The sequence below is a fragment of the Eriocheir sinensis genome, unplaced genomic scaffold (assembly GCF_024679095.1).
Source record: "Eriocheir sinensis breed Jianghai 21 unplaced genomic scaffold, ASM2467909v1 Scaffold296, whole genome shotgun sequence".
Classification (NCBI taxonomy): Eukaryota; Metazoa; Arthropoda; class Malacostraca; order Decapoda; family Varunidae; genus Eriocheir; species Eriocheir sinensis.
This window is the reverse complement of record NW_026111605.1, coordinates 54709-78396: the sequence shown is the minus strand read 5'-3', so window position 1 is coordinate 78396 and position 23688 is coordinate 54709. Positions and strand designations below refer to the sequence as shown.

The 23688-nt window shown below is 43.4% G+C and overlaps 1 long non-coding RNA gene across 1 annotated transcript; it reads left to right on the top strand.

Moving 5' to 3' along the window:
• The first annotated feature begins 1901 nt into the window (after window positions 1-1901).
• On the top strand, window positions 1902-5548 carry LOC126991517 (uncharacterized). The gene is made up of 4 exons (XR_007745623.1): window positions 1902-1971; window positions 2532-2617; window positions 4031-4178; window positions 5504-5548. It is a non-coding gene; the product is annotated as an uncharacterized LOC126991517 (long non-coding RNA).
• Window positions 5549-23688: the final 18140 nt, after the last annotated feature.

Genomic DNA, 23688 nt, shown 5'->3' with positions numbered 1-23688 from the left:
CAGCGCTCAGGAGGCAAAGCGAACCATTAAGGGCGAGCGACCTACCCCCGCCGATTACCTACTGGTCTCGGCCAGCGCTCAGTTACTCCCACATTTTACCCGTCAGTTACTGCCTCGGCCAGCGCTCAAGAGGCAAAGTGAATCATTATTAAGGGAGAGCGACCTACCTCCGCCGATTACCCGCTTGCCTCGGCCAGCATTCACGAGGCAAATCTAACCATTAAGGGCGAGCGATCTACCCCTGCCGACTACTCGCTGGCATCGGCCAGCGCTCGCGAGGCCTGAGTCCTTTACTCCCGCCGCCATTAAGGGCGAGCGATCTACCCCCGCCGATTACCCGCTGGCCTCGACCAGCGCTCGCGAGGCCTGACTCCGTTACTCCCGCCGTTTATCCGTCAGTTACTGCTTCGGCCAGCGCTCAATAGGCAAAGCGAACCATTTAGGGCGAGCGACCTACCCCCGCCGATTACCCGTTGGCCTCGGCTAGCGCTCGCGAGGCCTGAGTCTGTTACTTCCACCGTTTACCCGTCAGTGACTGTCTCGTCCAGCACTCACGAGGCAAAACGAACCATTATTAAGTGCGAGCGAGCTACCCACGCTGATTACCCACTTGCCTCGTCCAGCGCTCACGAGGCAAAACGAGCCATCAGGTGCTGGCGCGTTACCCGCCCACCCGTTTACCCGCCACACGTTTCATGACTGAGGGCTTCGTCCAGCGCTAAAGACGCAAAGTTTACCCGGCACACACCAAATTGTATGTCGTATCAAGGGCCAGTGTCTCCTTGACTTGTCCGTTACTCCAGCCGTTTACCCGTCACTCGAGCAGTCGGTGACTGCATCGGCCAGCGCTCAGGAAGCAAAGTAAACCATTAAGGGCGAGCGACCTACCCCTGCCGATTACCCGCTGGCCTCATCCAGCGCTCGCGAGGCCTGAGTCCGTTACTCCCGCCGTTTACCCGTCAGTTACTTCCTCGGCCAGCGCTCAAGAGGCAAAGCGAACCATTAAGGGGGAGCGACCTACCCCCGCCGATTACCCGTTGGCCTCGGCCAGCGCTCGCGAAGCCTGAGTCCGTTACTCCCAACGTTTACCCGTCAGTTACTGCTTCGGCCAGCGCTCAACAGGCAAAGCGAACCATTATTAAGGGAGAGCGACCTATCTCCGATGATTACCCGCTTCACTCGTCCAGCACTCACGAGGCAAGACGAATCATTATTAAGTGCGAGCGAGCTACCCCCGCTGACTACCCGCTTGCCTCGTCCAGCGGTGACGAAGCAAAACGAGCCATCAATTGCTGGCGCGTTACCCTCCCCCCCCACCCCTCCCCCCCCGTTTACCCGCCACACGATTCATGACTGAGGGCCTCGTCCAGCGCTCAAGTCGCAAAGTTTACCCGCCACACATCAAATTCTATGTCGTATGAAGGGCCAGTGTCTCCTTGACTTGACCCTTACTCCAGCCGTTTAACCGTCACTCGAGAAGTCGTTGACTGCCTCGGCCAGCGCTCAGGAGGCAAAGCGAACCATTACGGGCGAGCGACCTACCCCCGCCGATTACCCGCTGGCCTCGGCCAGCGCTCGCGAGGCCTGAGTCCGTTACTCTTGCCGTTTGCCCGTCAGTGACTGCCTCGGCAATCGCTCAACAGGCAAAGGAACCATTAAGGGCGAGCGACCTACCCCCGCCGATTACCGGAGACACGCCGGTCCGAGCTCTCGGCACGAGTGGCGAAAGGGCTAGAGACGCCACCGCGAAATGCGAGCCGCCGCACACCGGGCCGTTGCAAAGCCATCTTTATATAAAAGCCTTAGCCTGGCAGCGAAAACCATCGATGACGTCACGCGTCGGGTCCGTTGGCTGGCGGTGGCCGCCCAGCTGTGGGCGGCGCGGGAGGGGGACAAGGAGCGTCAGTTGCATTTCAAACATTGTGGTGGTCGGATGTACTCGCTCCAACACAGTGACACTCCATGTACAAGGTGAGAAACTTATTTAGTTGTGAATTAGTACAATGCTGTCCAAACTTTTTCGCCTATTGTACCCTGTATTACCTTCTCCTACTGTTACGTACCCCCCATGGCTGATGAAACTCAATTATATTATGTTATATTTATATTATATTATATTATATTATATTATATTATATTTAGGTACACGTATATTACGCGTCCTTCATAAAGGTGCCCGTCCCTCCCTCTCTCTTTTCCTTCATAGAACATGGGAAGTTTCTTTAGTGTGTGTGTGTGTGTGTGTGTGTGTGTGTGTGTGTGTGTTCATCGTCTTTCCACGTACCCCTTTGATCAATACTGCGTACCCCCAGGGGTACGCGGACCCCAGTTTGGACAACACTGAATTAGTACAGTACTTTATTACCATAGTGCTGTATAAAACTGTAAAACTCACGTGAATATCATGTGTCATATCATTCCAAACACCGTGATGAATGCTTGACGTCGGTCTTGTAATTTGGCAGCGGTATTATCTTTCATAAATCCTAAATCCCCTGTGATAAGCAGTAACAAGTCCCTTTATCCCACAGTTATTCTGGCCCTGGTCACACCGACCCATAGTTCTTCCGCCCTTGGTGATTCCGGCCTGCCTTGTAAATAACTCTGACTCCCCAAGGTAACTGGCAGGTATATGAACGTGTGTGTGTGTGTGTGTGTGTGTGTGTGTGTAATTCATATTTTGCCTGTTTGCAGTCTCTGTCGAGGCAGCCAGACATTCCCCTACGGAATGAGCTCAGCTTGTTATCTCCGATATCAGGAAAGTAAGGTATGAAAAATATCCGTGACCTTTTGTGGTGTGGCTTGTGTGATGAGGCAGTGTGAAATGTGTGGTGTACTGGTAGTGTTCCTGGATGTGATGTGTGGTATGTAGTGGCTGGGTGTGATGCAGAGCACATCGACTTGCTGGGTGTGATTATGTAGCGTGGTGTACTCGTAGCAGTCCGGGTGTGTAAGGAGTTGACACAGAGGCTCAGTATTGTGAGTGGTGTGACGTGATTGGGTGTGATATGCGGTATAGCTTGTGTGGTTTGGTGTTCCTGAGTGTGATTTATGATTCGGTGAGCTGAGTATATTGTGTGTGTGTGTGTGTGTGTGGTGTAGTTTGGCTGGGTATGATGTGTGGTGTGTTGTGTGGCTCGGTGTGATGTGTTCACTTAAATATGAGACAAGCTCATGACATAATTAAACCTATGGCTTTCAAGAGTTCATAAACTGTGTAATAAGTTTCATGTTAAAAAAAAATGTTACCTTCCTATAACAGGGTTGACACAGGCTTAGAAGAAAAAAAGTAGGTATTTTAAGCTTGTTGGTCCAATTAGGTAAATGTAAGACGCAGTCCTCCTTTCATAGAGGTTGCCTCTTCTGCACTACCTTGATGAGACAAAAAAAATGTTTTAATCTTGCTGGTCTAAGGAGAAAGGTGTGTTTTAAGCTTGATTCTCTAAGGAGAAAGGTGTTTATAAACATTAGTCTATAGAAGATGCTGTTTTAAGCTTGGTAATCTAAAGGAGAGGGCGTTTTCAGCTTACTGATTAAGTTATAATAGCATAATTCTCAGTGCTCTCAAGAACTGACTGCCTGTCTACCTTCCCCCCTCCCACGGCCCCGCTGCATTCTCACCCATATTCTGTCCATCTCACTAATGCAAGAGTTAACCAGTACTTTCACTCCTTCATCCCTTTGACTGGTAAACTCTGGAACTCTCTTCCTGACTATTTTCCCACACTACAACTTAACTTCTTTAAAGAGTAAAGTATCAAGACATCTTCCTAACTAAATTGGTCATTCTTCCGGATTTTCTCTTAACTTAATGCTTTTGGGTGTGGCAACTAGCGGGCTTTTTGTTGTACATTTTTTTTCCTTTGGCCACAGCCCCTGATATAAAAAAAGTAAAATATCTCCCTTTTCAGGATATTAAATTATAAATGTAATAACTGATGATGGAAGTTCTTATGAATTTTCTATTTGCTGAGGTGAATGATATAATACACCTTGACAATACGCATGTTAATTATCACTTTGTTTCTAGGTAGACTGAATCTACTGCAAGGCATCATGGACCGGTTTCATACATATGCATCTCTGGTTGGCTGGCATAAGCATGATCCTGTGAGCTAGTGTTACTCCTGGCAACTACTTTTGACTAGTTCTTCCTGTGAAACAGCTGTCTTTCAAAGGTGAGAATTTAAAATTTAACATTGCATAAAAATTAATATATGACTGATAGGTGATAGGAATAAACAAGATAGGATTAGCAACGGGTGTTCGTTCTGTATAGATTTTAGAAACTGTAGCCACGTGCCAACAGGTGAGAACAGAATTATGAAAAAGTGAACATCTAGGATGATATACTTGAAATGTTTATGCTAAGGCTACAAGCCTGAGAAACAAGAAGGATGCGTTATTTAGTTATATAATGGAGGAAGATTTATGTGTAGTATGTATTATAGAGGCATGGATACCTATATAATGAAAAGTTTAAGGAGAGTAGGAAAGAGTATGATGTAGATGGGTATACCATACTATACCTATATTAATCAGAGAGCTGATAGGAAATAGTGTGGGTGTAGTGACTTACATGAAACACATTTTCCTTAGTTAGGTTAGGGATCAGATATAATATAATCTTTGTGGGTTGATGATAAGCGCAAATAAAACAAGGTAGTAAGAATTGGAGCTTTGTATACACCACCAAATCAGTCACCTGAAGTAGATGACATTATAGGTAGTAGGTGAGGTAAATAGGGGATTTCTAGGCGGGCACTTATTATACGGGATTTTGATCTTGCCTCAGCAAACTGGGAAACAATTGTAGGTGGTACTCGTGCAGAAAATAAGATCATAGAAAGTTTTCAGGATAATTATTCAGTGCAGGTTGTAGACATACCTACTAGGACAAATATATTAGACTGTATTAATTAACATTGAGCATTGTGTGAGGGTTGTTGAGGTGTGTGTGTGTGTGTGTGTAGTCTCTCTCTCTCTCTCTCTCTCTCTCTCTCTCTCTCTCTCTCTCTCTCTCTCTCTCTCTCTCTCTCTCTCTCTCTCTCTCTCTCTCTCTCTCTCTCTCTCTCTCTCTCTCTCTCTCTCTCTCTCTCTCTCTCTCTCTCTCTCTCTCTCTCTCTCTAGGTTATACCTAACTACTTAGATATGAGTATATACTTTATTTACACTCAAATGAACGCATTTGCTCAAAACGAGTAATGTAAAATTTAGTAGATATTAAAGGCGATATCAGTTGATTATATTAACTTATATTTTAATATACAATCTTTACTCCATACATTCCAAACGGGTTCTAATCTTTGATTACCACTTGTTATTTATTAAAAATCTATCTATATGCCAGGCTCAGATTCCCCAAACAAGGGGGTTGGCCTTAGAAGAGGCATCGACAGATCCACACTTGGAAAGGGTCCAACCTATAAATAAATCCATAATATTTTCAATAACTTGCCTATCACATTGTTGCTACAAGGTTTCATAAAACTTGTATTTGCAGATGCCGAGGTCATGCTGTGTGCCAGGATGCAAGTCCAACTATAAATATGCATATGAATCTGCGTTAAGTTTCCCTAAAGATGAACAGCGACGGCAGCAGTGGATGAGGGCTATCCACAGGAAAGACTTTACTCCAACAGAAAATACAATTGTTTGTTCCAAGCACTTCCGAAAACGTTTCATTATTACAGAAGACAGTATGACACACGCTGATGGAACTGTAGTAACAGCAAAGAGAGGCAGGCCATCTCTACATAAAGATGCTTGTCCAACCATCTTTGAAAACCAGCCCAAGTATATGTCCAAGGAAATACCAGCTCCTCGCACCACTCCACAGGAAAGGAGAGACAAGCTAATTGAACGTGATGAAATGGTGTTCAGTGATTGGATTGAGAAAGACCAAATAAACAGCTTTAAAGAATTTTGTGAAGGATTTACTGAAAAGCTCTCTAAAGGTTGGCTGCATCTTTCCAGTGATGACTATGTGTCTTTCCTTAGAATTAACTGCGATGGCCAACCAAAGCTAACAGTGTCCTTTAAAGTTATGTCAGATTTAACAGTTTCAGTGTGGCTTGAAAATAATACCTTAAAACCAAGAAAGTTGAAGTGGCTTTTAGGAGAAGCAAATGCATGTGATTTGTGGTCAAAATTTGAGAATTTACTTAGTCACCTTAATCTTGAATCTGCATCAACTTTAACTGTCACTGAAAAACTTACTCAGTGTAAAGAAACTATTGAAGAGATTTTGGAAACTGACAACGATGAAATGAGCTCCAAAAGAAAGTGATGTGGTTCTGTGCTGAACAACTAGGTTTGATCTGCAAAGATAGTATGAAATACAGCTGTGATTTTTGGTTTGGTCTTACAGTGTGTTTATGACCAATCCATCACTGTACACAAGTCTGCGTGACAGTGGAGTTCTCGTTCTTCCTCACCTAATTACCTTAGGAAACTGAGTATATCTACTGGTGCTAAGTGTCTAAATACAGAAAATTCACATGAACTGTTTCTGAAGGAAACATTTTCTAGTCTGAAAAGTGAAGAAAAACTGGTGAACGTACTGCTTGATGAGATACATGTAAAGAAGGGTCTTTCTTATAAAGGAGGGAAAATTTATGGTGCTTCTGTGAATTCAGATGAACCAGCAACAACAATTCAGGCTTTCATGATTTCATCACTTTTATCAAAGCACAAGCATGTTGCTGCTTTGTATCCAGTCTGCAAACTGACAGCTGACAACCTACTTGACTTAACACACAAAGTTTTGGCATTCCTACATGATATTGGATATAAAGTTGTTTCATTGATTTCTGACAATAACAGGGTTAATAGAAAGATGTTTGAAAAGTTATGTGATGGGCCTCTTACCCCCTCCATTTCAAATCCCTATGATTCAAGTGAGCAACTTTTCCTCCTGTTTGATTCAGTCCATTTGCTAAAATGTATACGAAATAATTGGCTCAATCAGAAGAAACCCATTCAAACTTTTGTAATACCTTCACCTTCCAACCTCACAATTCAAGAGGAAGCAAGTTTACAGCCACTGAAAGAACTGTATGCCAAAGAAAGAAAGAAATGTGTGAAGCTAGCTCCAGGCTTATCAGAAAAGTACTTTTCCCCAATAACTTAGAAAGGCAGAATGTACAGCTTGTTGTGAGGTTGTTTGATGAAAAGAATGTGGCTGCACTGAAAACTATGAATTTGCCAGGTGTGTCAGGCACTGCTGCTTTCTTGCAACAAATCATGTCATGGTGGCATATAGTAAATGTTAAAACTCCAGATAAAGGTGTTGCCCTCCGTCAAGCACAATGTGACCCCATCAGGCAGGATTCATCTACAGATCCAAACTTGCTGTTTCTCACTACCTTTGATCAGTGGCTTGCAGCTTGGGAGGGAATGGAATTGGTGCAGCATGAAAGGATTGGTCAGCTCTCGCGAGAAACAGCTTTTGCTCTGAAGCACACTACAGCAACCCTAGTTAAGTTATGTGATTACCTCTTGAAAGACCATGACTTTCGCTATGTTTTGTTGGGAAAGTTCCAAACAGACAAACTGGAAGGTAGATTTGGACAATACAGGAAAATGAGTGGTGCAAATTATAATGTGGCTGTTGCTCAAGTAATGGAATCTGAGAGGAAAATCAAAGTTATTAATGTTCTTTCAATGGGTTCATCAAAATTTGGACCATTAACTCTCACTGAATTGAACCACTCTCAACTTGAATCTAAATCTCACTCTGAATCCGTAGACTGTCTGGAGAAATTCAAGGGTGTTGAGAAGTATGTCAAAGAGCAGAGTTTGTCAAAGCAAGATGAAAGTGTGATGATGTACATTGCTGGTTATGTAGCTCATGTAGTCAGGAAAAGACTTAAGTGTGACCTGTGTGTGAGTCGGATTTCTCTTGATAAAGTAATGGAGGCAGAAATTCCTGAAGAATGTCAGTATCTCCACAGTCTTGATAGAGGAGGCTTGAAATGGCCAACAGATTTCACTCTGTCTGTGTGTATCCACACCTATCAAATATTTCAAGCTCTCCTAAACAATTTTAAGACAGAATTTATTCAGTGCACCAGTAACCAACGACTAGCCCTCGTTAGGTTATCACTGAATTTTCAAGGGACTCTGGTTGATGTAGAGGAATGTTGTCCATGTAATACATCAGTAAGTCAACTTCTGAGGATGTGTATTTGGCCTGTGACAAATATTTTGTTGAATAACTTCACAAAATCATACAATGATACAGTAGGCCGAAAGGACGATAAAAAAAGGAAGCTGTCAACATTGAAAGAGTCTTAGAAGACAGTATATAGGTTATCTCTTAAGACATTTTCAATTAAGGATCAATGTAGGTATTTTATTGCAATGGAGGATGGTTGTGTGACTGATGATATATGCTCTGTAGAGTGGTAGGGATTGATTTATATAAATGCTTTTAGTATTTACGTATTGCCCTTTTTTCTTGAGCATATTTTCTATTTTGGGGCACAACATTTATCTACACAAATATTGTTTTGACCTGATATTTACTCCCTGAAATATTATTGATTTATTTTTTTCCATTAAAGTAAATGGTATGTTTTCATCAATATTTTTATTTCCCTGACTAATGCTATATCTGGATAAAGGTAAGTTATACATTTATTAGAGAAACCAGGATCTAAATTAAAAATAAAAAAAAAACTAATGGAGATCTAGATTTACTATACAAGATGAAGTAAATATAAAATTACTACTAATACATGCAATCATGTACAGTAATAATAATAATAATAATAATAATAATAATAATAATAATAATAATAATAAATAATAAATAATTAAAAGGTAATAATAATAATAATAATAATAACAATAATAGTTATCATAATGATACTATTAATAATGTTAGTGGATAGCGTAAAAAAGGTGGATGAGAAATTAGAAGAGTTTTAGTGAGTGAGGCATTGCGGACCCAACGCGTGACGTCATCGATCCCAGGCTAAGGCTTTTATATCAAGATGGCTTTGGCCGTTGGCCCCACCTCGCATGAGCGTGTCCCGCCTGCGAGACCGGCGCTGCGCGAACTCTGCGGTGATTCCCCAACGCGCGCTGCCCCGCCGCGCCGGCTTTAGCGCGGACGGCGGAGTGGGACCGGGAGCGACCGGAGGACGCCGCGCCGGGGCTTTTGAGGGCCGAAACGACACGGTGATAGTCCGCCGGCCCCCTTTGCGAACCCGGACCACAAGCACCGCCGCACCGGCGAGCTGATAGAACAAGGACAGCGCGACGCGAGGCCGAATTTGGAATGGGTCGCCGCCACCGGAGAAGGCGAGACACTGAGGATGGGCGGACACCGGCGACGTCGGCGCCGCAGGGTAGACGGCATCACCCATCACCGCGCGCAGCTCTGAGCCTCTGAGCCATGTCCAGCGCCCGAACCCAGTCCCGCTTCCCGCACGGGCCCGACTGGCCCGATCCTCAGAGCCAATCCTTATCCCGAAGTTACGGATCTAATTTGCCGACTTCCCTCACCTACATTAGTCTATCGACCAGAGGCTTCTTACCTTGGAGACCGGCTGCGGATATCGGTACGCACAGGCCCGAAACTGGGGTGCATCACGGAGGCCGACTGCGTACGTGCACCGCGCCATGACGCCGCAGAACGTCGCCCGGCAGCGGGCAGCAGCAGAAGACCCCCCCGCTTCGCCCCATGCAGTTACCTGCCTCGCATGCTTCACGGACCGGCAGTGGTACGCGGGACGCCGCAAGAACCGCGGCGCTCTACGGCAGACGGTGTTACCAACACCCTTTCGCTCTGCGAGTGGCTTCTAGGGTCACTGCGCCTTAAACAGAAAAGAAAACTCTTCCCCGGACCACCGCCGTGGACGCGAGTTGGTTCCCGTTACCGGGTTCCTGCACTAAGGGCCGTCCCAAGAAGGAACCTAGCCCCGGTTGGCATCCCGGCCTGGTTACGGAATAAGTACCGTAATCACTTTCGCCACGAATACCCATCGGCAATTGAGAAGAATCTCTCACGGATAGGCCGCCACGGATGACGACAACTCGCTTGGCCGTTGCCTCTAGCGTGGGATAAGGCCTTGGGCTTAGGAGCGACTAACCCATGTCCAACTGATGTTCAAATGGAACCCTTCTCCACATCGGCCTTCAAGGGAATTCTCTCTCGATTATTTGTTACTACCACCAAGATCTGCACCAGGGGCGGCTCCAGGCCGGCTTGCGCCGGATCCCTTCAGCGCTCACCCCTGCGACCCTCCTACTCGCCGGGGCTTGGAGGCCTGGGCTCCCCCCAGTGAAGAGGGGAGCTTGGCCCTTAGTGCCACCGGCGGTCGAGTATCGGGAGAATGCTTGAGCGCCATACCATTTTAAGGGCTAGTTGCTTCGGCAGGTGAGTTGTTACACACTCCTTAGCGGATTCCAACTTCCATGGCCACCGTCCTGCTGTCTATAGCAACCAACGCCTTTCGATGGGGTCTAGATGAGCATTCGTTTAGGCCCCTTAACTCGACGTTTGGTTCATCCCACAGCGCCAGTTTTGCTTACCAAAATTGGCCCACTAGATACTCGGATTAGTCGCCGAAGCTTCAGCCTTCAAGCAAGCTCGGCATCTCACCCATTTAAAGTTTGAGAATAGGATGAGAACGTTTCGTCCCCAAGAACTCTTATTATTCGCTTTACCGGATGAAACTACTCCGTTTCAGCGAGTACCAGCTATCCTGAGGGAAACTTCGGAGGGAACCAGCTACTAGATGGTTCGATTAGTCTTTCGCCCCTATAACCAGCTCTTACAATCGATTTGCGCGTCAGAATTGCTACGGACCTCCACCAGAGTTTCCTCTGGCTTCATCCTGGCCAGGCATAGTTCACCATCTTTCGGGTCCCAACATGTCTGCTCAAGGTACTTCCCGACAGCACGCGTGCTAGGCCACTCCGGACAGAGCAGGATCGGAAGGCAAAGCCGCGCGGGACGAACCCGGATGAGAGTCGAGACCCCCACCCGAAGCCCGCCTGACGCGCGGCGCGCCAACCGAGAGCCCAAGCAACGTCGGCGAGGCCAACAACAGATTTGCACGACGGCGTCGAATGGCAAGTCCCGGGACTGCGCCCCCTGCATGCAAGCGCCTCCAGCTAAGGAGACGGACCACCGTGCGCACCGAGCACCCGCTTTACCTCTTGAGCGCTGGCCGAGGCAGTCACCGACTGCTCGAGTGACGTCCGTTACTTCAGCGGGGGTAGGTCGCTCGCCCTTAATGGTTCGCTTTGCCTCCTGAGCGCTGGCCGAGGCAGTCACCGACTGCTCGAATGACGGGTAAACGGCTGAAGTAACGGACTAGTCAAGGAGACACTGGCCCTTCATACGACATAGAATTTGGTGTGTGGCGGGTAAACTTTGCGTCTTGAGCGCTGGACAAGGCCCTCAGTCATGAATCGTGTGGCGGGTAAACGGCGGGGGTAACGCGCCAGCACCTGATGGGTCGTTTTGCCTCGTGAGCGCTGGACGAGGCAAGCGGGTAATCAGCGGGGGTAGCTCGCTCGCACTTAATAATGGTTCGATTTGCCTCGTGAGCGCTGGACGAGGCAAGCGGGTAATCAGCGGGGGTAGCTCGCTCGCACTTAATATTGGTTCGCTTTGCCTCTTGAGCGTTGGCCGAGGCAGTCACTGACTGCTCGAGTGACGGGTAAACGGCTGGAGTAACGGACAAGTCAAGGAGACACTGGCCCTTCATACGACATACAATTTGCTGTGTGGCGGGTAATCTTTGCCTCTCTAGCGCTGGACAATGCCCTCAGTCATGAATCGTGTGGCGGGTAAACGGCGGGGGTAACGCGCCAGCACCTGGGCGGCTAAACGGCGGGGGTAGGTCGCTCGCCCTTATAATGGTTCGCTTTGCCTCTTGAGCGCTTGCCGAAGCAGTCACTGAATCCTCGAGTGACGGGTAAACGGCTTGAGTAACGGACAAGTCAAGGAGCCACTGGCCCTTCATACGACATACAATTTGCTGTGTGGCGGGTAAACTTTGCCTCTCTAGCGCTGGACAATGCCCTCAGTCATGAATCGTGTGGCGGGTAAACGGCGGGGGTAACGCGCCAGCACCTGGGCGGGTAAACGGCGGGGGTAGGTCGCTCGCCCTTATAATGGTTCGCTTTGCCTCTTGAGCGCTTGCCGAAGCAGTCACTGAATCCTCGAGTGACAGGTAAACGGCTGGAGTAACGGACATGTCAGGGTGACACTGGCCCTTCATACGAAATACAATTTGCTGTGTGGCTGGTAAACTTTGCGTCTTGAGCGCTGGACGAGGCCCTCAGTCATGAATCGTGTGGCGGGTAAACGGCGGGGGTAACACACAGGCACCTGATGGCTCGCTTTGCCTCGCGAGCGCTGGACGAAGCAAGGGGGAAGCGATATCTCATGACCGCGGTAGTGTATTTTAATTAGCACCAAAAGCATATTCAATGCAGACTTGCGTAGCGTAGATACGTCTAAAATTGAAGGAATTCCTAGGGACATCTCATGACTGAGTGCTCGCATTTTCAATCAATCAGCACCGTACACATTACAGTTGAACCACATTAACTATACACTTGCGTAGTGTACATATTTTGCTCACTTTCAGTCCGGAAGAAAAGGAGCATTTTGGGGTGCTCAGCTCAATTCGTGCTCCCTATCTCGCTCATTCCAGTCCCACCAAGAAAATCGGACTTTCAGGGACTGGAATGAGCGAGATACAAAACACGGACTGAGCTGAGCACCTAAAATGCACCTTTTCTCCGGACTGAATGTGAGCAACACTAAGCAAGTGTATATTTAATGTGGTTCAACTGCAATGTTTACGGTGCTGATTGATTGAAAATACGAGCACGCAGTCATGAGATGTCCCTAGGAATATCTTCAATTTTAGACATTCCTACGCTACGCAAGTGGATAGTTAATGTGGTTCAACTGTAATGTCTGAGGGTGCTAATTACTTGAAAATACGTTACCCCAGTCATGAGATGTCCCTAGGAATTTCTTCAACTTTAGACATACCGACGCTACGCAAGTCTACAATTAATTTGTTTTGGGTGCTAACTAAAATACGCTACCGCAGTCATGAGATATCCCTAGGAATAGCTTCGGGAGAAAAGGAGCATTTTGGGGTGCTCAACTCAGTCCATGCTCCCTATCTCGCTCATTCCAGTCTCAGAAATTCCGATTTTCTTTGGTGGGTCGGCTGGAGTAACGGACAAGTCAATGAGACACTGGCCGTTCATACGACATACAGTTTCCTATGTGGCGGGTAAACTTTGCCTCACGAGCGCTGGACGAGGCCCTCAGTCATGAATCGTGTGGCGGGTAAACGGCAGGGGTAACGCGCCGGTGTGGCGAGATATTGTGATCGATTAAGGCTCGCCGAAATATCTTGACCGATTCGCGAGACTCGTTTCATGCCGCCTGCCAGGCGCACGACCGACCACAGCCCGCAGCCCGCGACCGACGCTAGTTGCTCACTAGTAGGGATGGGCAAGTACCGTTAATTTGAGTACCGGTAGTACCGGTACCGAAAACTCTAGTACCGGTACCGGTACCCGAAGGAGTTTTTTTTTTCTTAATGACTTCTGATGAAATTCCCAAATAAATTTCCTGTAAAGAAAACTCTCTCTCTCTCCTTCAACTTAATATCAACTAGAGTAGAAAGGCAACGTTTAGGAGCCTTCTGATTAATGTAAAATCACTTAGGTTTAAGGACAGACCACCTAGTCTGGACCATGGGGTCTGTGTGGTCTGATTTTCTATGTAAATCTATGTAAATTATCCCTCTCTCTCTCTCTCTCTCTCTCTCTCTCTCTCTCTCTCTCTCTCTCTCTCTCTCTCTCTCTCTGAATGAAGTGAATATTTATTTTCTCTCTCTCTCTCTCTCTCTCTCTCTCTCTCTCTCTCTCTCTCTCTCTCTCTCTCTCTCTCTCTCTCTCTCTGAATGAAGTAAATATTTATTTTTTCGATAAAAAAATAGCATGTATAGTTATTATGGATGTACTCGATCATAGTCTAATAACAATAAAAATATTTATTAGCAACCTAAAAAAGAAAAAGAATCGGACATGAAGAATTATCCAGTAACTCCAATAAATAAATCAAATAATAAAATAATGGAAACGGGAGCTGTGATGGAAACGGAAAGCAGGACAAAATGGTGGGAACTTGGGGAGACGGTCAGCGGGGCAGTGACTCAGCGTCTACACACAGGGCCCATACCACATGGAGGCGGGCGAGCGCCGAGCGTCACTAAGATCCAAACGGTACCGGTACTAGCGGCAATGCGCAGTGCCGAGTGATTATGACGCTTTCCGGCACCCAAGTGATCATGAGGCTTCGCGGTACCAGGTACCGATACCAGGTACCGGTACCAGGTACCGGTACCTGGTACCGCAAATAATCGATTCCTCGCGGTACCCGGTACCGGTACCTGGTACCGCGAAGCCTCATGATCACTTGAGTGCCGGGAAGCGTCATGATCACTCGGCACTGCGCATTGCCGCTAGTACCGGTACCGTTTGGATCTTAGTGACGCTCGGCGCTCCGCATCCATGTGGTATGGGCCCTGTGTGTAGACGCTGAGTCACCCGCTGACCGTCTCTCCAAGTTCCCCACCATTTTGTCCTGCTTTCCGTCTCTCTCTCTCTCTCTCTCTCTCTCTCTCTCTCTCTCTCTCTCTCTCTCTCTGAATTAAGAGAATATTTATTTTTCGATAAAAAAATAGCATGTATAGTTATTATGGATGTACTCGATCATAGTCTAATAACAATAACCATATTTATTAGCAACCTAAAAAAAAAATCGGACATGAAGAATTATCAATAAATCCAATAAATAAATCCGAGCAACTGGTACCGGTACCGAGCAATCTGGTACTGGTACCGTCCCGGTTAGCTGGTACCGTTAATACCGGTCCTGATACCGGTACCTGCCCACCCCTACTCTCTAGACTCTGTTAAGGTTGGGTGTTACTGACATTGCTCTGACTAGTGAGTGGACTTTCCTCATCAGACTTGTGATGCAGACCACCTCAGATCTCAACAACATGGAGAAGGACACCTTTGAGGCGTACGTATTTATATATTGGTATCCATTTCGATTCAGTTGGTATATTAAAGATAACTTTCAAGGTGGGTGCTGACCGCATGGCCGCTTGACGCCGTGCTGTGGCGTGGGTTGGTTAAGAATAGGCTGTGCTGTGTTGAGGGTTTACTCACCTGGTTAGTCACCCCAGTTCCTTAGAGTTAAGTTTTTTGAGGACAGAAAGTGCGGGTAAGGGGCAGCTCGGAACGAAACTCGGTTGTCTGTATAGGGCCCCACAAGTTTTTTTTTTTTTTTTGGGGGGGGGCCTCACTTCTTCTTGCTACGGCCCTGCCCTTCACACACCTGCCATGACCCTCTGTACGCCCCACATACCTGTCACAACCCTCTTTACCCTCCCTTTGGTACATTCAGACCTAGGGTTGGTGCATTCGGGCAGTGGTGCATTAAGAGTATGACCCTACTCAACTCTACATAGTCTGTCGTGTCTGAAATACTGTATTCTGCATATGGGTACAGAATGGCGGGCCCTATTAAATGTCAGCAGTGTATTAAGGGGCAAGAATTTTCCTCAGATTGGATAGCGTGTGATGTCTGTGAGAAATGGTCGCCTAAGAAGTGTCTGTTTCTTCATAGTGTACAGGATGGGGATCTAAAGAAGGTGGATTGGATGTGTAAACCATGTAGGAAGAAGGTGATGGACTGCTACAATGAGTCTGAGAGCATGAAGAGTGTGATTAGCAAGCTGACTGAGGGAAATCAGCAGTTAAAGCTTGAGAACCGTGCACTTACAGAAAAGTTGGAGGAGGGTGGAGTAATGCCAGAGATCAGTGAGTGCATATCAAGGTTAGTGGTCAATTCAGAGAGCTTACACCAGAAAATTCATGAAGTTAAAGATGAAATAGTCAGCACAGTTGTAAATGTAGTCACTGTTGAGGGTTCAGGTGCTGAAGCTGTGTTGGATAAAAAGAAAAATGTGCTGGTTGACACGAAAGAGGAGATTATTAACACTATGGTTAATTTGCACTTTGATAAAGGCCAGAAAAGTGATACATATGCTGCTGCAGAAAAGAAAAAGAATGTGCTAATTGTAAAGTCACTTGATTCACATAATAATGCTGTCAGTAGAAAGAATGAGCTGGTTAAAGTCCTGAAAGATGTACCAGTGGTCAACACGAAGTTTACTGGATGAGGTAATGTTGTGATGGACTTTGCAAACGAGCAAGAGGGGAAAAGGGCAGCTAATAAGATAAGTAGTGTATTGAGTAATGTCGAAACTAGGATGACTAAGAAGTTTGCTCCCAAGATAATGATTTGTAATGTGTCCATGGAAGAGTGTCAAGATGATGATGATGAATATTTAATTGCTAAGAACAGCTATCTTCAGTCAGCTGAAGGTGTCCATGACAAGATTGAATTGATTTTCACTAAGCCTGCACATGGTAATACTAGTCATTTTATTCTAAGGTGCACCCCAGAAATAAGAGAGCTCATTCACAGGTATGTTGATGTGTGCTTGCAGTGGGCCAGGTATAATGTTAGGGATAGGTATCATGTATTTAATTGCTATTGTTGTCAAAGGTATGGACATACTGAGCATAACTGTAATTTTAAGAAAAATGGTGATGCTGTTGTGTGTGCCAAGTGTGCTGGTAATCATTTGACTAAGGAGTGTTCCAGTAATTCGTATAAGTGTATTAATTGTGTGCGACTATCAAGGCCAGAAACAAATCATAAGGTTAACAGGCAATGTAAAACTTTAGAAATTGGGCTAAACAATCTGAGGGATATGACTGATCATGGATACTAGGAGAAATGATAATATTCAATGTGGGTTTGTTAATATTCAGTCAGTAGGGAATAAGACTGTTGAACTACGATAATTAATCGCTGAAAAGTCATATGATGTTTTGGGTATTGCGGAAACATGGTTAAATGAATCAGACAAATCTAAAATTGTGGAAATGACACTACTCACACATTCATGCACACTTCAAGAGTTACTAGAAGGGGCGGTGGAGTAGGAATATTTATTAATACTAATGAATTTTCTCAATTAAGAAATTTGCCTTCACCATATATTACAACTTTTGAACACAGCTGTAACTTTCATGGTCAACACCTCTCAGAGGCTAACTTTTGTTATCATTTATCTACCACCAAATACAAATTGTCAGCTGTTTTTTGAGGAATTTACTGAATATCTGGAGGGCTTTGATCATTCACATGGTAAAATGTTTATATCTGGGGATTTTAATATTTGGATGGATGATGTACATAATCAGTGTAGGAGTGATTTTATTGCTGTTAGAATCTTTATATTGTATTAATAAAGTAAACGATGTAACCTCTCGCTCTGGCCACATGCTTGACCTTGTGCTTTTTGATCCCATGGGTGTTAGCGTCAATCAGTTAGATATTGGGCCAGATTTTACTATATCTCCTTATCATAAGTTAATTACATATACTGTGGATGTGAGTAGAGACTTGGAAACGAAGAAAACTATCACTTTTAGACTTAAGAGTAGCTATGACCCTAAAGCATTAGTTGATAATGTACTTAACAAATTAACAACTGAACTCCAGAAAAGTTGTCCCCATGAGCACAGCAACAATGTGACAATGGATGGTTGTCTAGTTTGTCTGGTTCACCTTTATAATACTGTACTACAGACTGAATATAACAACATGTGTCCAGTAGTCACTAAAGACATTAAAGTGAGGGAAAACACACCCTGGTTCAATACCGAGATTAAGAATGCCATCAAAACTAGAAAACTTAAGGAAAAGAGGTGGCGTAGTTTGCGTACGGAAGATTCCCGCAGTGGTTATGTTAGTGCTTGGAATACTGTGAATAGATTAATTAGACAAAGAAAGTGTACTTATTATAGAGAGAAGATTATTGAAGCTGGTTCAGACATTAAACGGCTGTATTCAATCTTAAACACGCTAATGGGTAATAGGAGCAACACTAGAAGGCTTCCAGATGGCTATACTGATGCTGATCTAGCTAATAGATTTATAAACTTCTTCGATGAAAAGATTAAAAAAATTGTTGGTAACTTCCAGGGAGGCTTGGTGATAAAATCAAATTATTTGCCTGATATCCCCTATGTTGGCTTGTCATCTTTTCATGATATTAGTATTGAGAAGTTACGTGACTTAATGAAACCTATTAAGGTAACGTACTGTGTGAACGATCCGATGCCCCTATCTGATATAGCTAGTGAGGGAGGCTTCTATGAGCTCTTAAAATTTATTTTATGCATTATAAATTCAAGTATCCAGCAGTGTGTTTTTCCTCAGAAAGAAAAGCTGGGAAGTGTCAGACCCACCTTGAAAAGTAAACTTGATCATATACTTGATATCTATATCATATACTTCATATCTATATCATATATTTGATATCTATATCATATATTATATATATATATATATATCATATACTTGATATCTATATCATATATTTGATATATCATATATTTGATATCTATATCATATACTTGATATCTATACTTGATATCTATATCATATACTTGATATAGACCTGTCTCTAACCTTTCATTTTTGTCTAAGATAGTGGAGAATGTAATTTTAGTTCAATTTTTGGGATATTTATCAACTATCCATGCCTTACCTGATAAGCAGTCTGCCTATAGGAAGTTATATTCTACATAATCTGCTCTGTGTAGTGTAACAAATGATGTTCTTGCATGGTTGGATCAGGGAAAGTTTGGTGTACTAATATTACTAATATTACTTTCCATGCAAAATACTTCTTTGTCTTGGCTCTAGTGGCTCTCGCATTCATTCATGGTGGCTTTCTATTTCTGTCTTGTCCTGCTTTTGCCACTGCTATACATTTTTCATAGAATTTATGCATTTTATTTTTATATTTATCTTACATTTCATCCAATAACCCTCCATCAAGCTCCTGTCTCCAGTCTGTTTCATTTATCAAATTTGTATTTTTTTCACAATCTCCCTTTTTGAAAAATATTATTATTATTATTATTATTATTATTATTATTATTATTATTATTATTATATGAATCAATGAAGGTGACCTGCCGGAAAGCACAAATGCTATAAGCCAAAAGGCCCAGCGAACGACACTTCACCGATATCGGAAAATACAGAATGAAGGAGAAAGCAAAGAAAAGGAAGATGGAGAAAAATCTAGTAGGTAGCGAGCTAAGAGAGAAGAAAGCCATTCACATGTTCTTTAAATGTTTCACAATTACTAGAATTAATAATCACATTAGTAAGTGTATCCCACAATTTGACGGTCGCTGGGATGAAACACCAGGAAAATTGTGATGTATTACATCGGGCAGGCAAGCGACGATGTAATGGTTGGTCGATATTAAACATAATTTAGAAAAAAAATAAGATAATTATCCCACCAGGCGACGATGCCGAAGATTAATCTCAAGATTCAGAAGAAGAAATTTAATCCGGTTGAACACTATCTAACAGCTTTAAGTGAGACTCAGCTGCAGAAATCCAAACGGAAATATAGTTTGGAAAACCAATGGGCTCATCGGTTGTCCCTTTTCTCATCACTGTAGCAAATATAGTCGCAATTTAATACAACATGGTCACTTTTACCCAATAGACTTTCCACTTTTTAAATTGCTCACATTTTCCTCTGAAGTGATATCAAATCAAGGGTGGAGCTCTGACGTCCTTCTAAATATTTAAGGGATATGCACATATTGAATAAGGAAACAGCCTCCAAGACATTCCAGAAATTTAAATGGAGTACTCATATCACTGCCTCTAACATTATCATATCCAGCCAATTTATAGCTACCTGGAAAATTAAACCAGCTGTTACAAGGATATAATTATTATTTTGTTCCCTGGCAAGCTTTACTAGTTTCAGCATCTGTTCATCGTTTGGTTTTCTACTGCTTGTGCTTCTACATATTGTATGTATATATTGTATTATATTATTGTATATATGTATGTATATATTATATATCTGAAAGTGTTTTTATTAACATGTATAGTTTCAGAAAAGACATACCCTACCACATGTCATTATTTTCTCAGTGTCTGTCAAGTTGACATGCAACTTTACTTGACTGGTTGCAGTGAAGCATAATACTGATAATTAAAATTCATCATCAGGTCCAACTGTACTACTGAGGAGTATGAGTTGGCCTGCAGACAGAGGTTTGCTGAGGACAACATCATGTATGAGTGACTCATCATCTACTTGAGGACCAGAAGGCATGCCTTTGGACTTAAGGGTGTTGAGCAGCGGAAAGTATTGCGATGGGCACGCCCCTTCCAGTGGGATGAACAGGGTAAGTGATTGTTTTTGATTGATTATCTGTTTGAAAGTCTGTTTGATGCTATCTGCAATAAACAGAGGCCAAGATTTGAAATTAATTAAAGTGGTTATGTGTTGAAGAATGTACACTTTTGCGGCAGTTTGTGTTCATGATTTTCTCTCATGAGCTTAATGATGATTTATTTTGATAATGTGATTAGTAGAGGAAAGGGAGAAGGATTGATTTCATGGCCATGGCTGTAGTATAAGATATGCTATGGTATACTGATTAGAAATAAAGATATCCCACTTTTCATCCTTATGTACATAAGGACGTAGGAGTCTGCAAGAGGCCGGTAGGCCTATACAAGGCAGTTCCTTTGAGCCTAAGCTCCCGTGTATCTAACCCCACCTAGTATCGCTGTCCATTAATTTATCTAATATATTTTTGAATGTGACAATTGTATTGGCACTCACCACATGACTGCTAAGCCTATTCCACTCATCCACCACTCTGTTAGTAAACCAATTTTTGCCTATATCCCTGTTGAATCTGTACTTATCCAGTTTCAACCCATTACTTCGTGTCCTGCCAGTTTCTCTTACCAAAACAAACTTATGAATATCCACCTTATTAAAGCCCTTCATACAGTTATAAACATCTATCATGTCTCCACTCACCCTTCGCCTTTCCAGAGAATGCAAGTTTAAATGTTTGAGTCTTTCCTCGTATGGAGAGTTTCTCAACCCTGAATCATCTTAGTCATCCTATTCTGCACCGATTCTAACATTTTGATATCCATTCTGTAGTAAAGTAGGAAAGAGATGGGTTGCTGCTTTATTGCCAGTGTCCCTACCCACTGCTTATTAATGCTAAGGACCAGCTCATTCTCAGAGGTTGTGTCCCAACCACCTGAAGGAGTTAAATTTAATACAACTTTGAGTGACAGGCTCTCTCTAGCACAGGTGCAGGGTTCATGGAAGCAAAGATGAGTGTCAAAGCAAGTTGCAGCTGTGGTTTAAAATCTGTTGTCATTGTCGTGGAGTGGCCTTGTATGGAAGCTTCTCTTGCATTTCTCATACTGTGATTATTATGCATTTATAAACATATCAGAAGCTGTACAGAGTGGACCATGATGGGAAGCCTCGGCAGCTCGTGGTGAGGTCTTTTGAGGAGGTTGCTGCTGTGTTATATCATCACAGCAGTCCCACTGCAGGCATAGCGGCTGGGTTACCACTTGTCAGAATGTCTCCTCAGTTTACTATTGGCGAAACATGACCCAGGACATGAAACATTATGTATGTAAATATTGTTTATGTATTGCATGAAATACCTGATCACAAGTAGTGCATCTTTACAGAAAGTTGATACAATTAAAATGATTGTTAGCTAATTCAATACTCTCCAGAATTGTTTTGCTGAATCCTCAAGCAATTTTCTCACAGTTTTCACATTTGTTTTCTAGATTGAAACATGTAGTAAGTGCCAGCACTACACGCCAATGAAGACAAAGGCCCCAGAGATGCGTCCCATAAAGGTGAAGGAGCCGTTGGAACTTATAGGAGTCGACTTGGTCGGTGAGGATCAGATATGTGAAAAGTGTTACCGGGTGGTTTGGCTTGGGGTTTCATTTAAAAATGGTACAAGTATTAGGTAAGCAAAAAAGTTAAGAAATCAAATGTACATATATTCCAACACACACAGACACAGAATTCCTAACTCTTCGAATTTGTCTTCTCGCAAATTTATAATAGCACAAAGGAAAACTGTTAGTTCTTTTAACATTCATAAGGTTTTGTTGGTAAGAGAACTGGGTAGGACACGAAGTAATGGGTTTAAACTTGATAAATTCAGATTTAACAGGGACATAGGCAAACATTCGTTTACTAACAAGGTTGTGGATGAGTGGAATAGGCTTAGCAGTCATGTGGTGAGTGCCAATACAATTGTCACATTCAAAAATAGATTAGATAAATTCATGGACAGCGATACTAGGTGGGGTTAGATACACGGGAGCTTAGGCTAAAAGGAACTGCCTTGTATAGGCCTACCGGCCTCCTGCAGATTCCAACGTTCTTATGTTCTTATTAGGCTCATATTTCTCATACACAAGGATACAACAAATGAGTGATTCAAAGTTAGATTTTGAAGCTGAAATCGCACTATCTCTGCTCAAGCTTAAATTTACATGATCCTTTCAAAAACTTATCCCTTGCATAATTGTAGAACTCCCTTGCACACACAGATATGCATGCATATCTATATACATGCTTTTGTCCAAGTATAGTTACTGTTGTAGGTCACGAGACAGGTCAGATACCATTTTGATGTCTTGTGGGCCTTTTCTGGGTTGTGCTTTTGGAATGCCTGGTTTTGGTTGCAACTCTCATCTATATCTCTATATATAGGCTGTTCTTCTCCGCCTGATGCTAAACTCCTATAACATTCCAAGTGGAGCCTTCACATTGTATGAAACCTCTTTGAGTTTTCTTACAAAGTCTCACCAATTTAATCAATCTCTCAGGAACCATCTGCCTTTTTTTTAACTCTGTCAAATGCCTTGCCTAAAACTTTGTACATATGTGAGCCACCTCAAATACCAGCCGTCTTACTCTTTTGGGTTTACTTTATGATAATTGTAAATATGAAAAGAACAATGCTTTATAATGCATGGTAGTTAGCTCTCATTGTTGTTCATGGATCACAATAATTCTCTCTCTCTCTCTCTCTCTCTCTCTCTCTCTCTCTCTCTCTCTCTCTCTCTCTCTCTCCTGGGTTATAATGCACTTTCTCTTTGCCTGTATAATTTGATCTAGCATGGGTGATTTATCTAGCTTTACCTAGTGTCTGCACAAGCTGATGTAATTGGTTATGTTGGGTTTTGATGGCTTTGCATGATGTATTTTTTGCTTCCTGCTTTATTAAACTATCCAGGTCCAATGGCTGTTAGTGATGAAGGCTACAGGTACATTTGCACGTTTGTCGACTTCTACACAAAGTTTGTCGACTTTTTCCCACTTAGAGATCAGACAGCTTATGGGGTGTCCAGGTGCATACGCTCCTTTATCCACAGGTAAATTTTTATCATTAGTTTCCACACTTGGATGAAATATTTACTGCCATGTCATCACTACTTTTGAATGTAATTTCAAATAGTCAGTTTGGATGCTAAACAATCCATCTTAAAAAAGGTATCCTGATGTCAAGATTAATTTAGTTTTCATTGTTTTCCTTTGAAGTTTACCTCATCATCACCGTGACTGATTTTTTGCCTTCAAAAAATATGCAAACATTCAACAATCTGATGTAATAAACAAAACATATTCATCATTGGTAGAATCATTAAAAAAA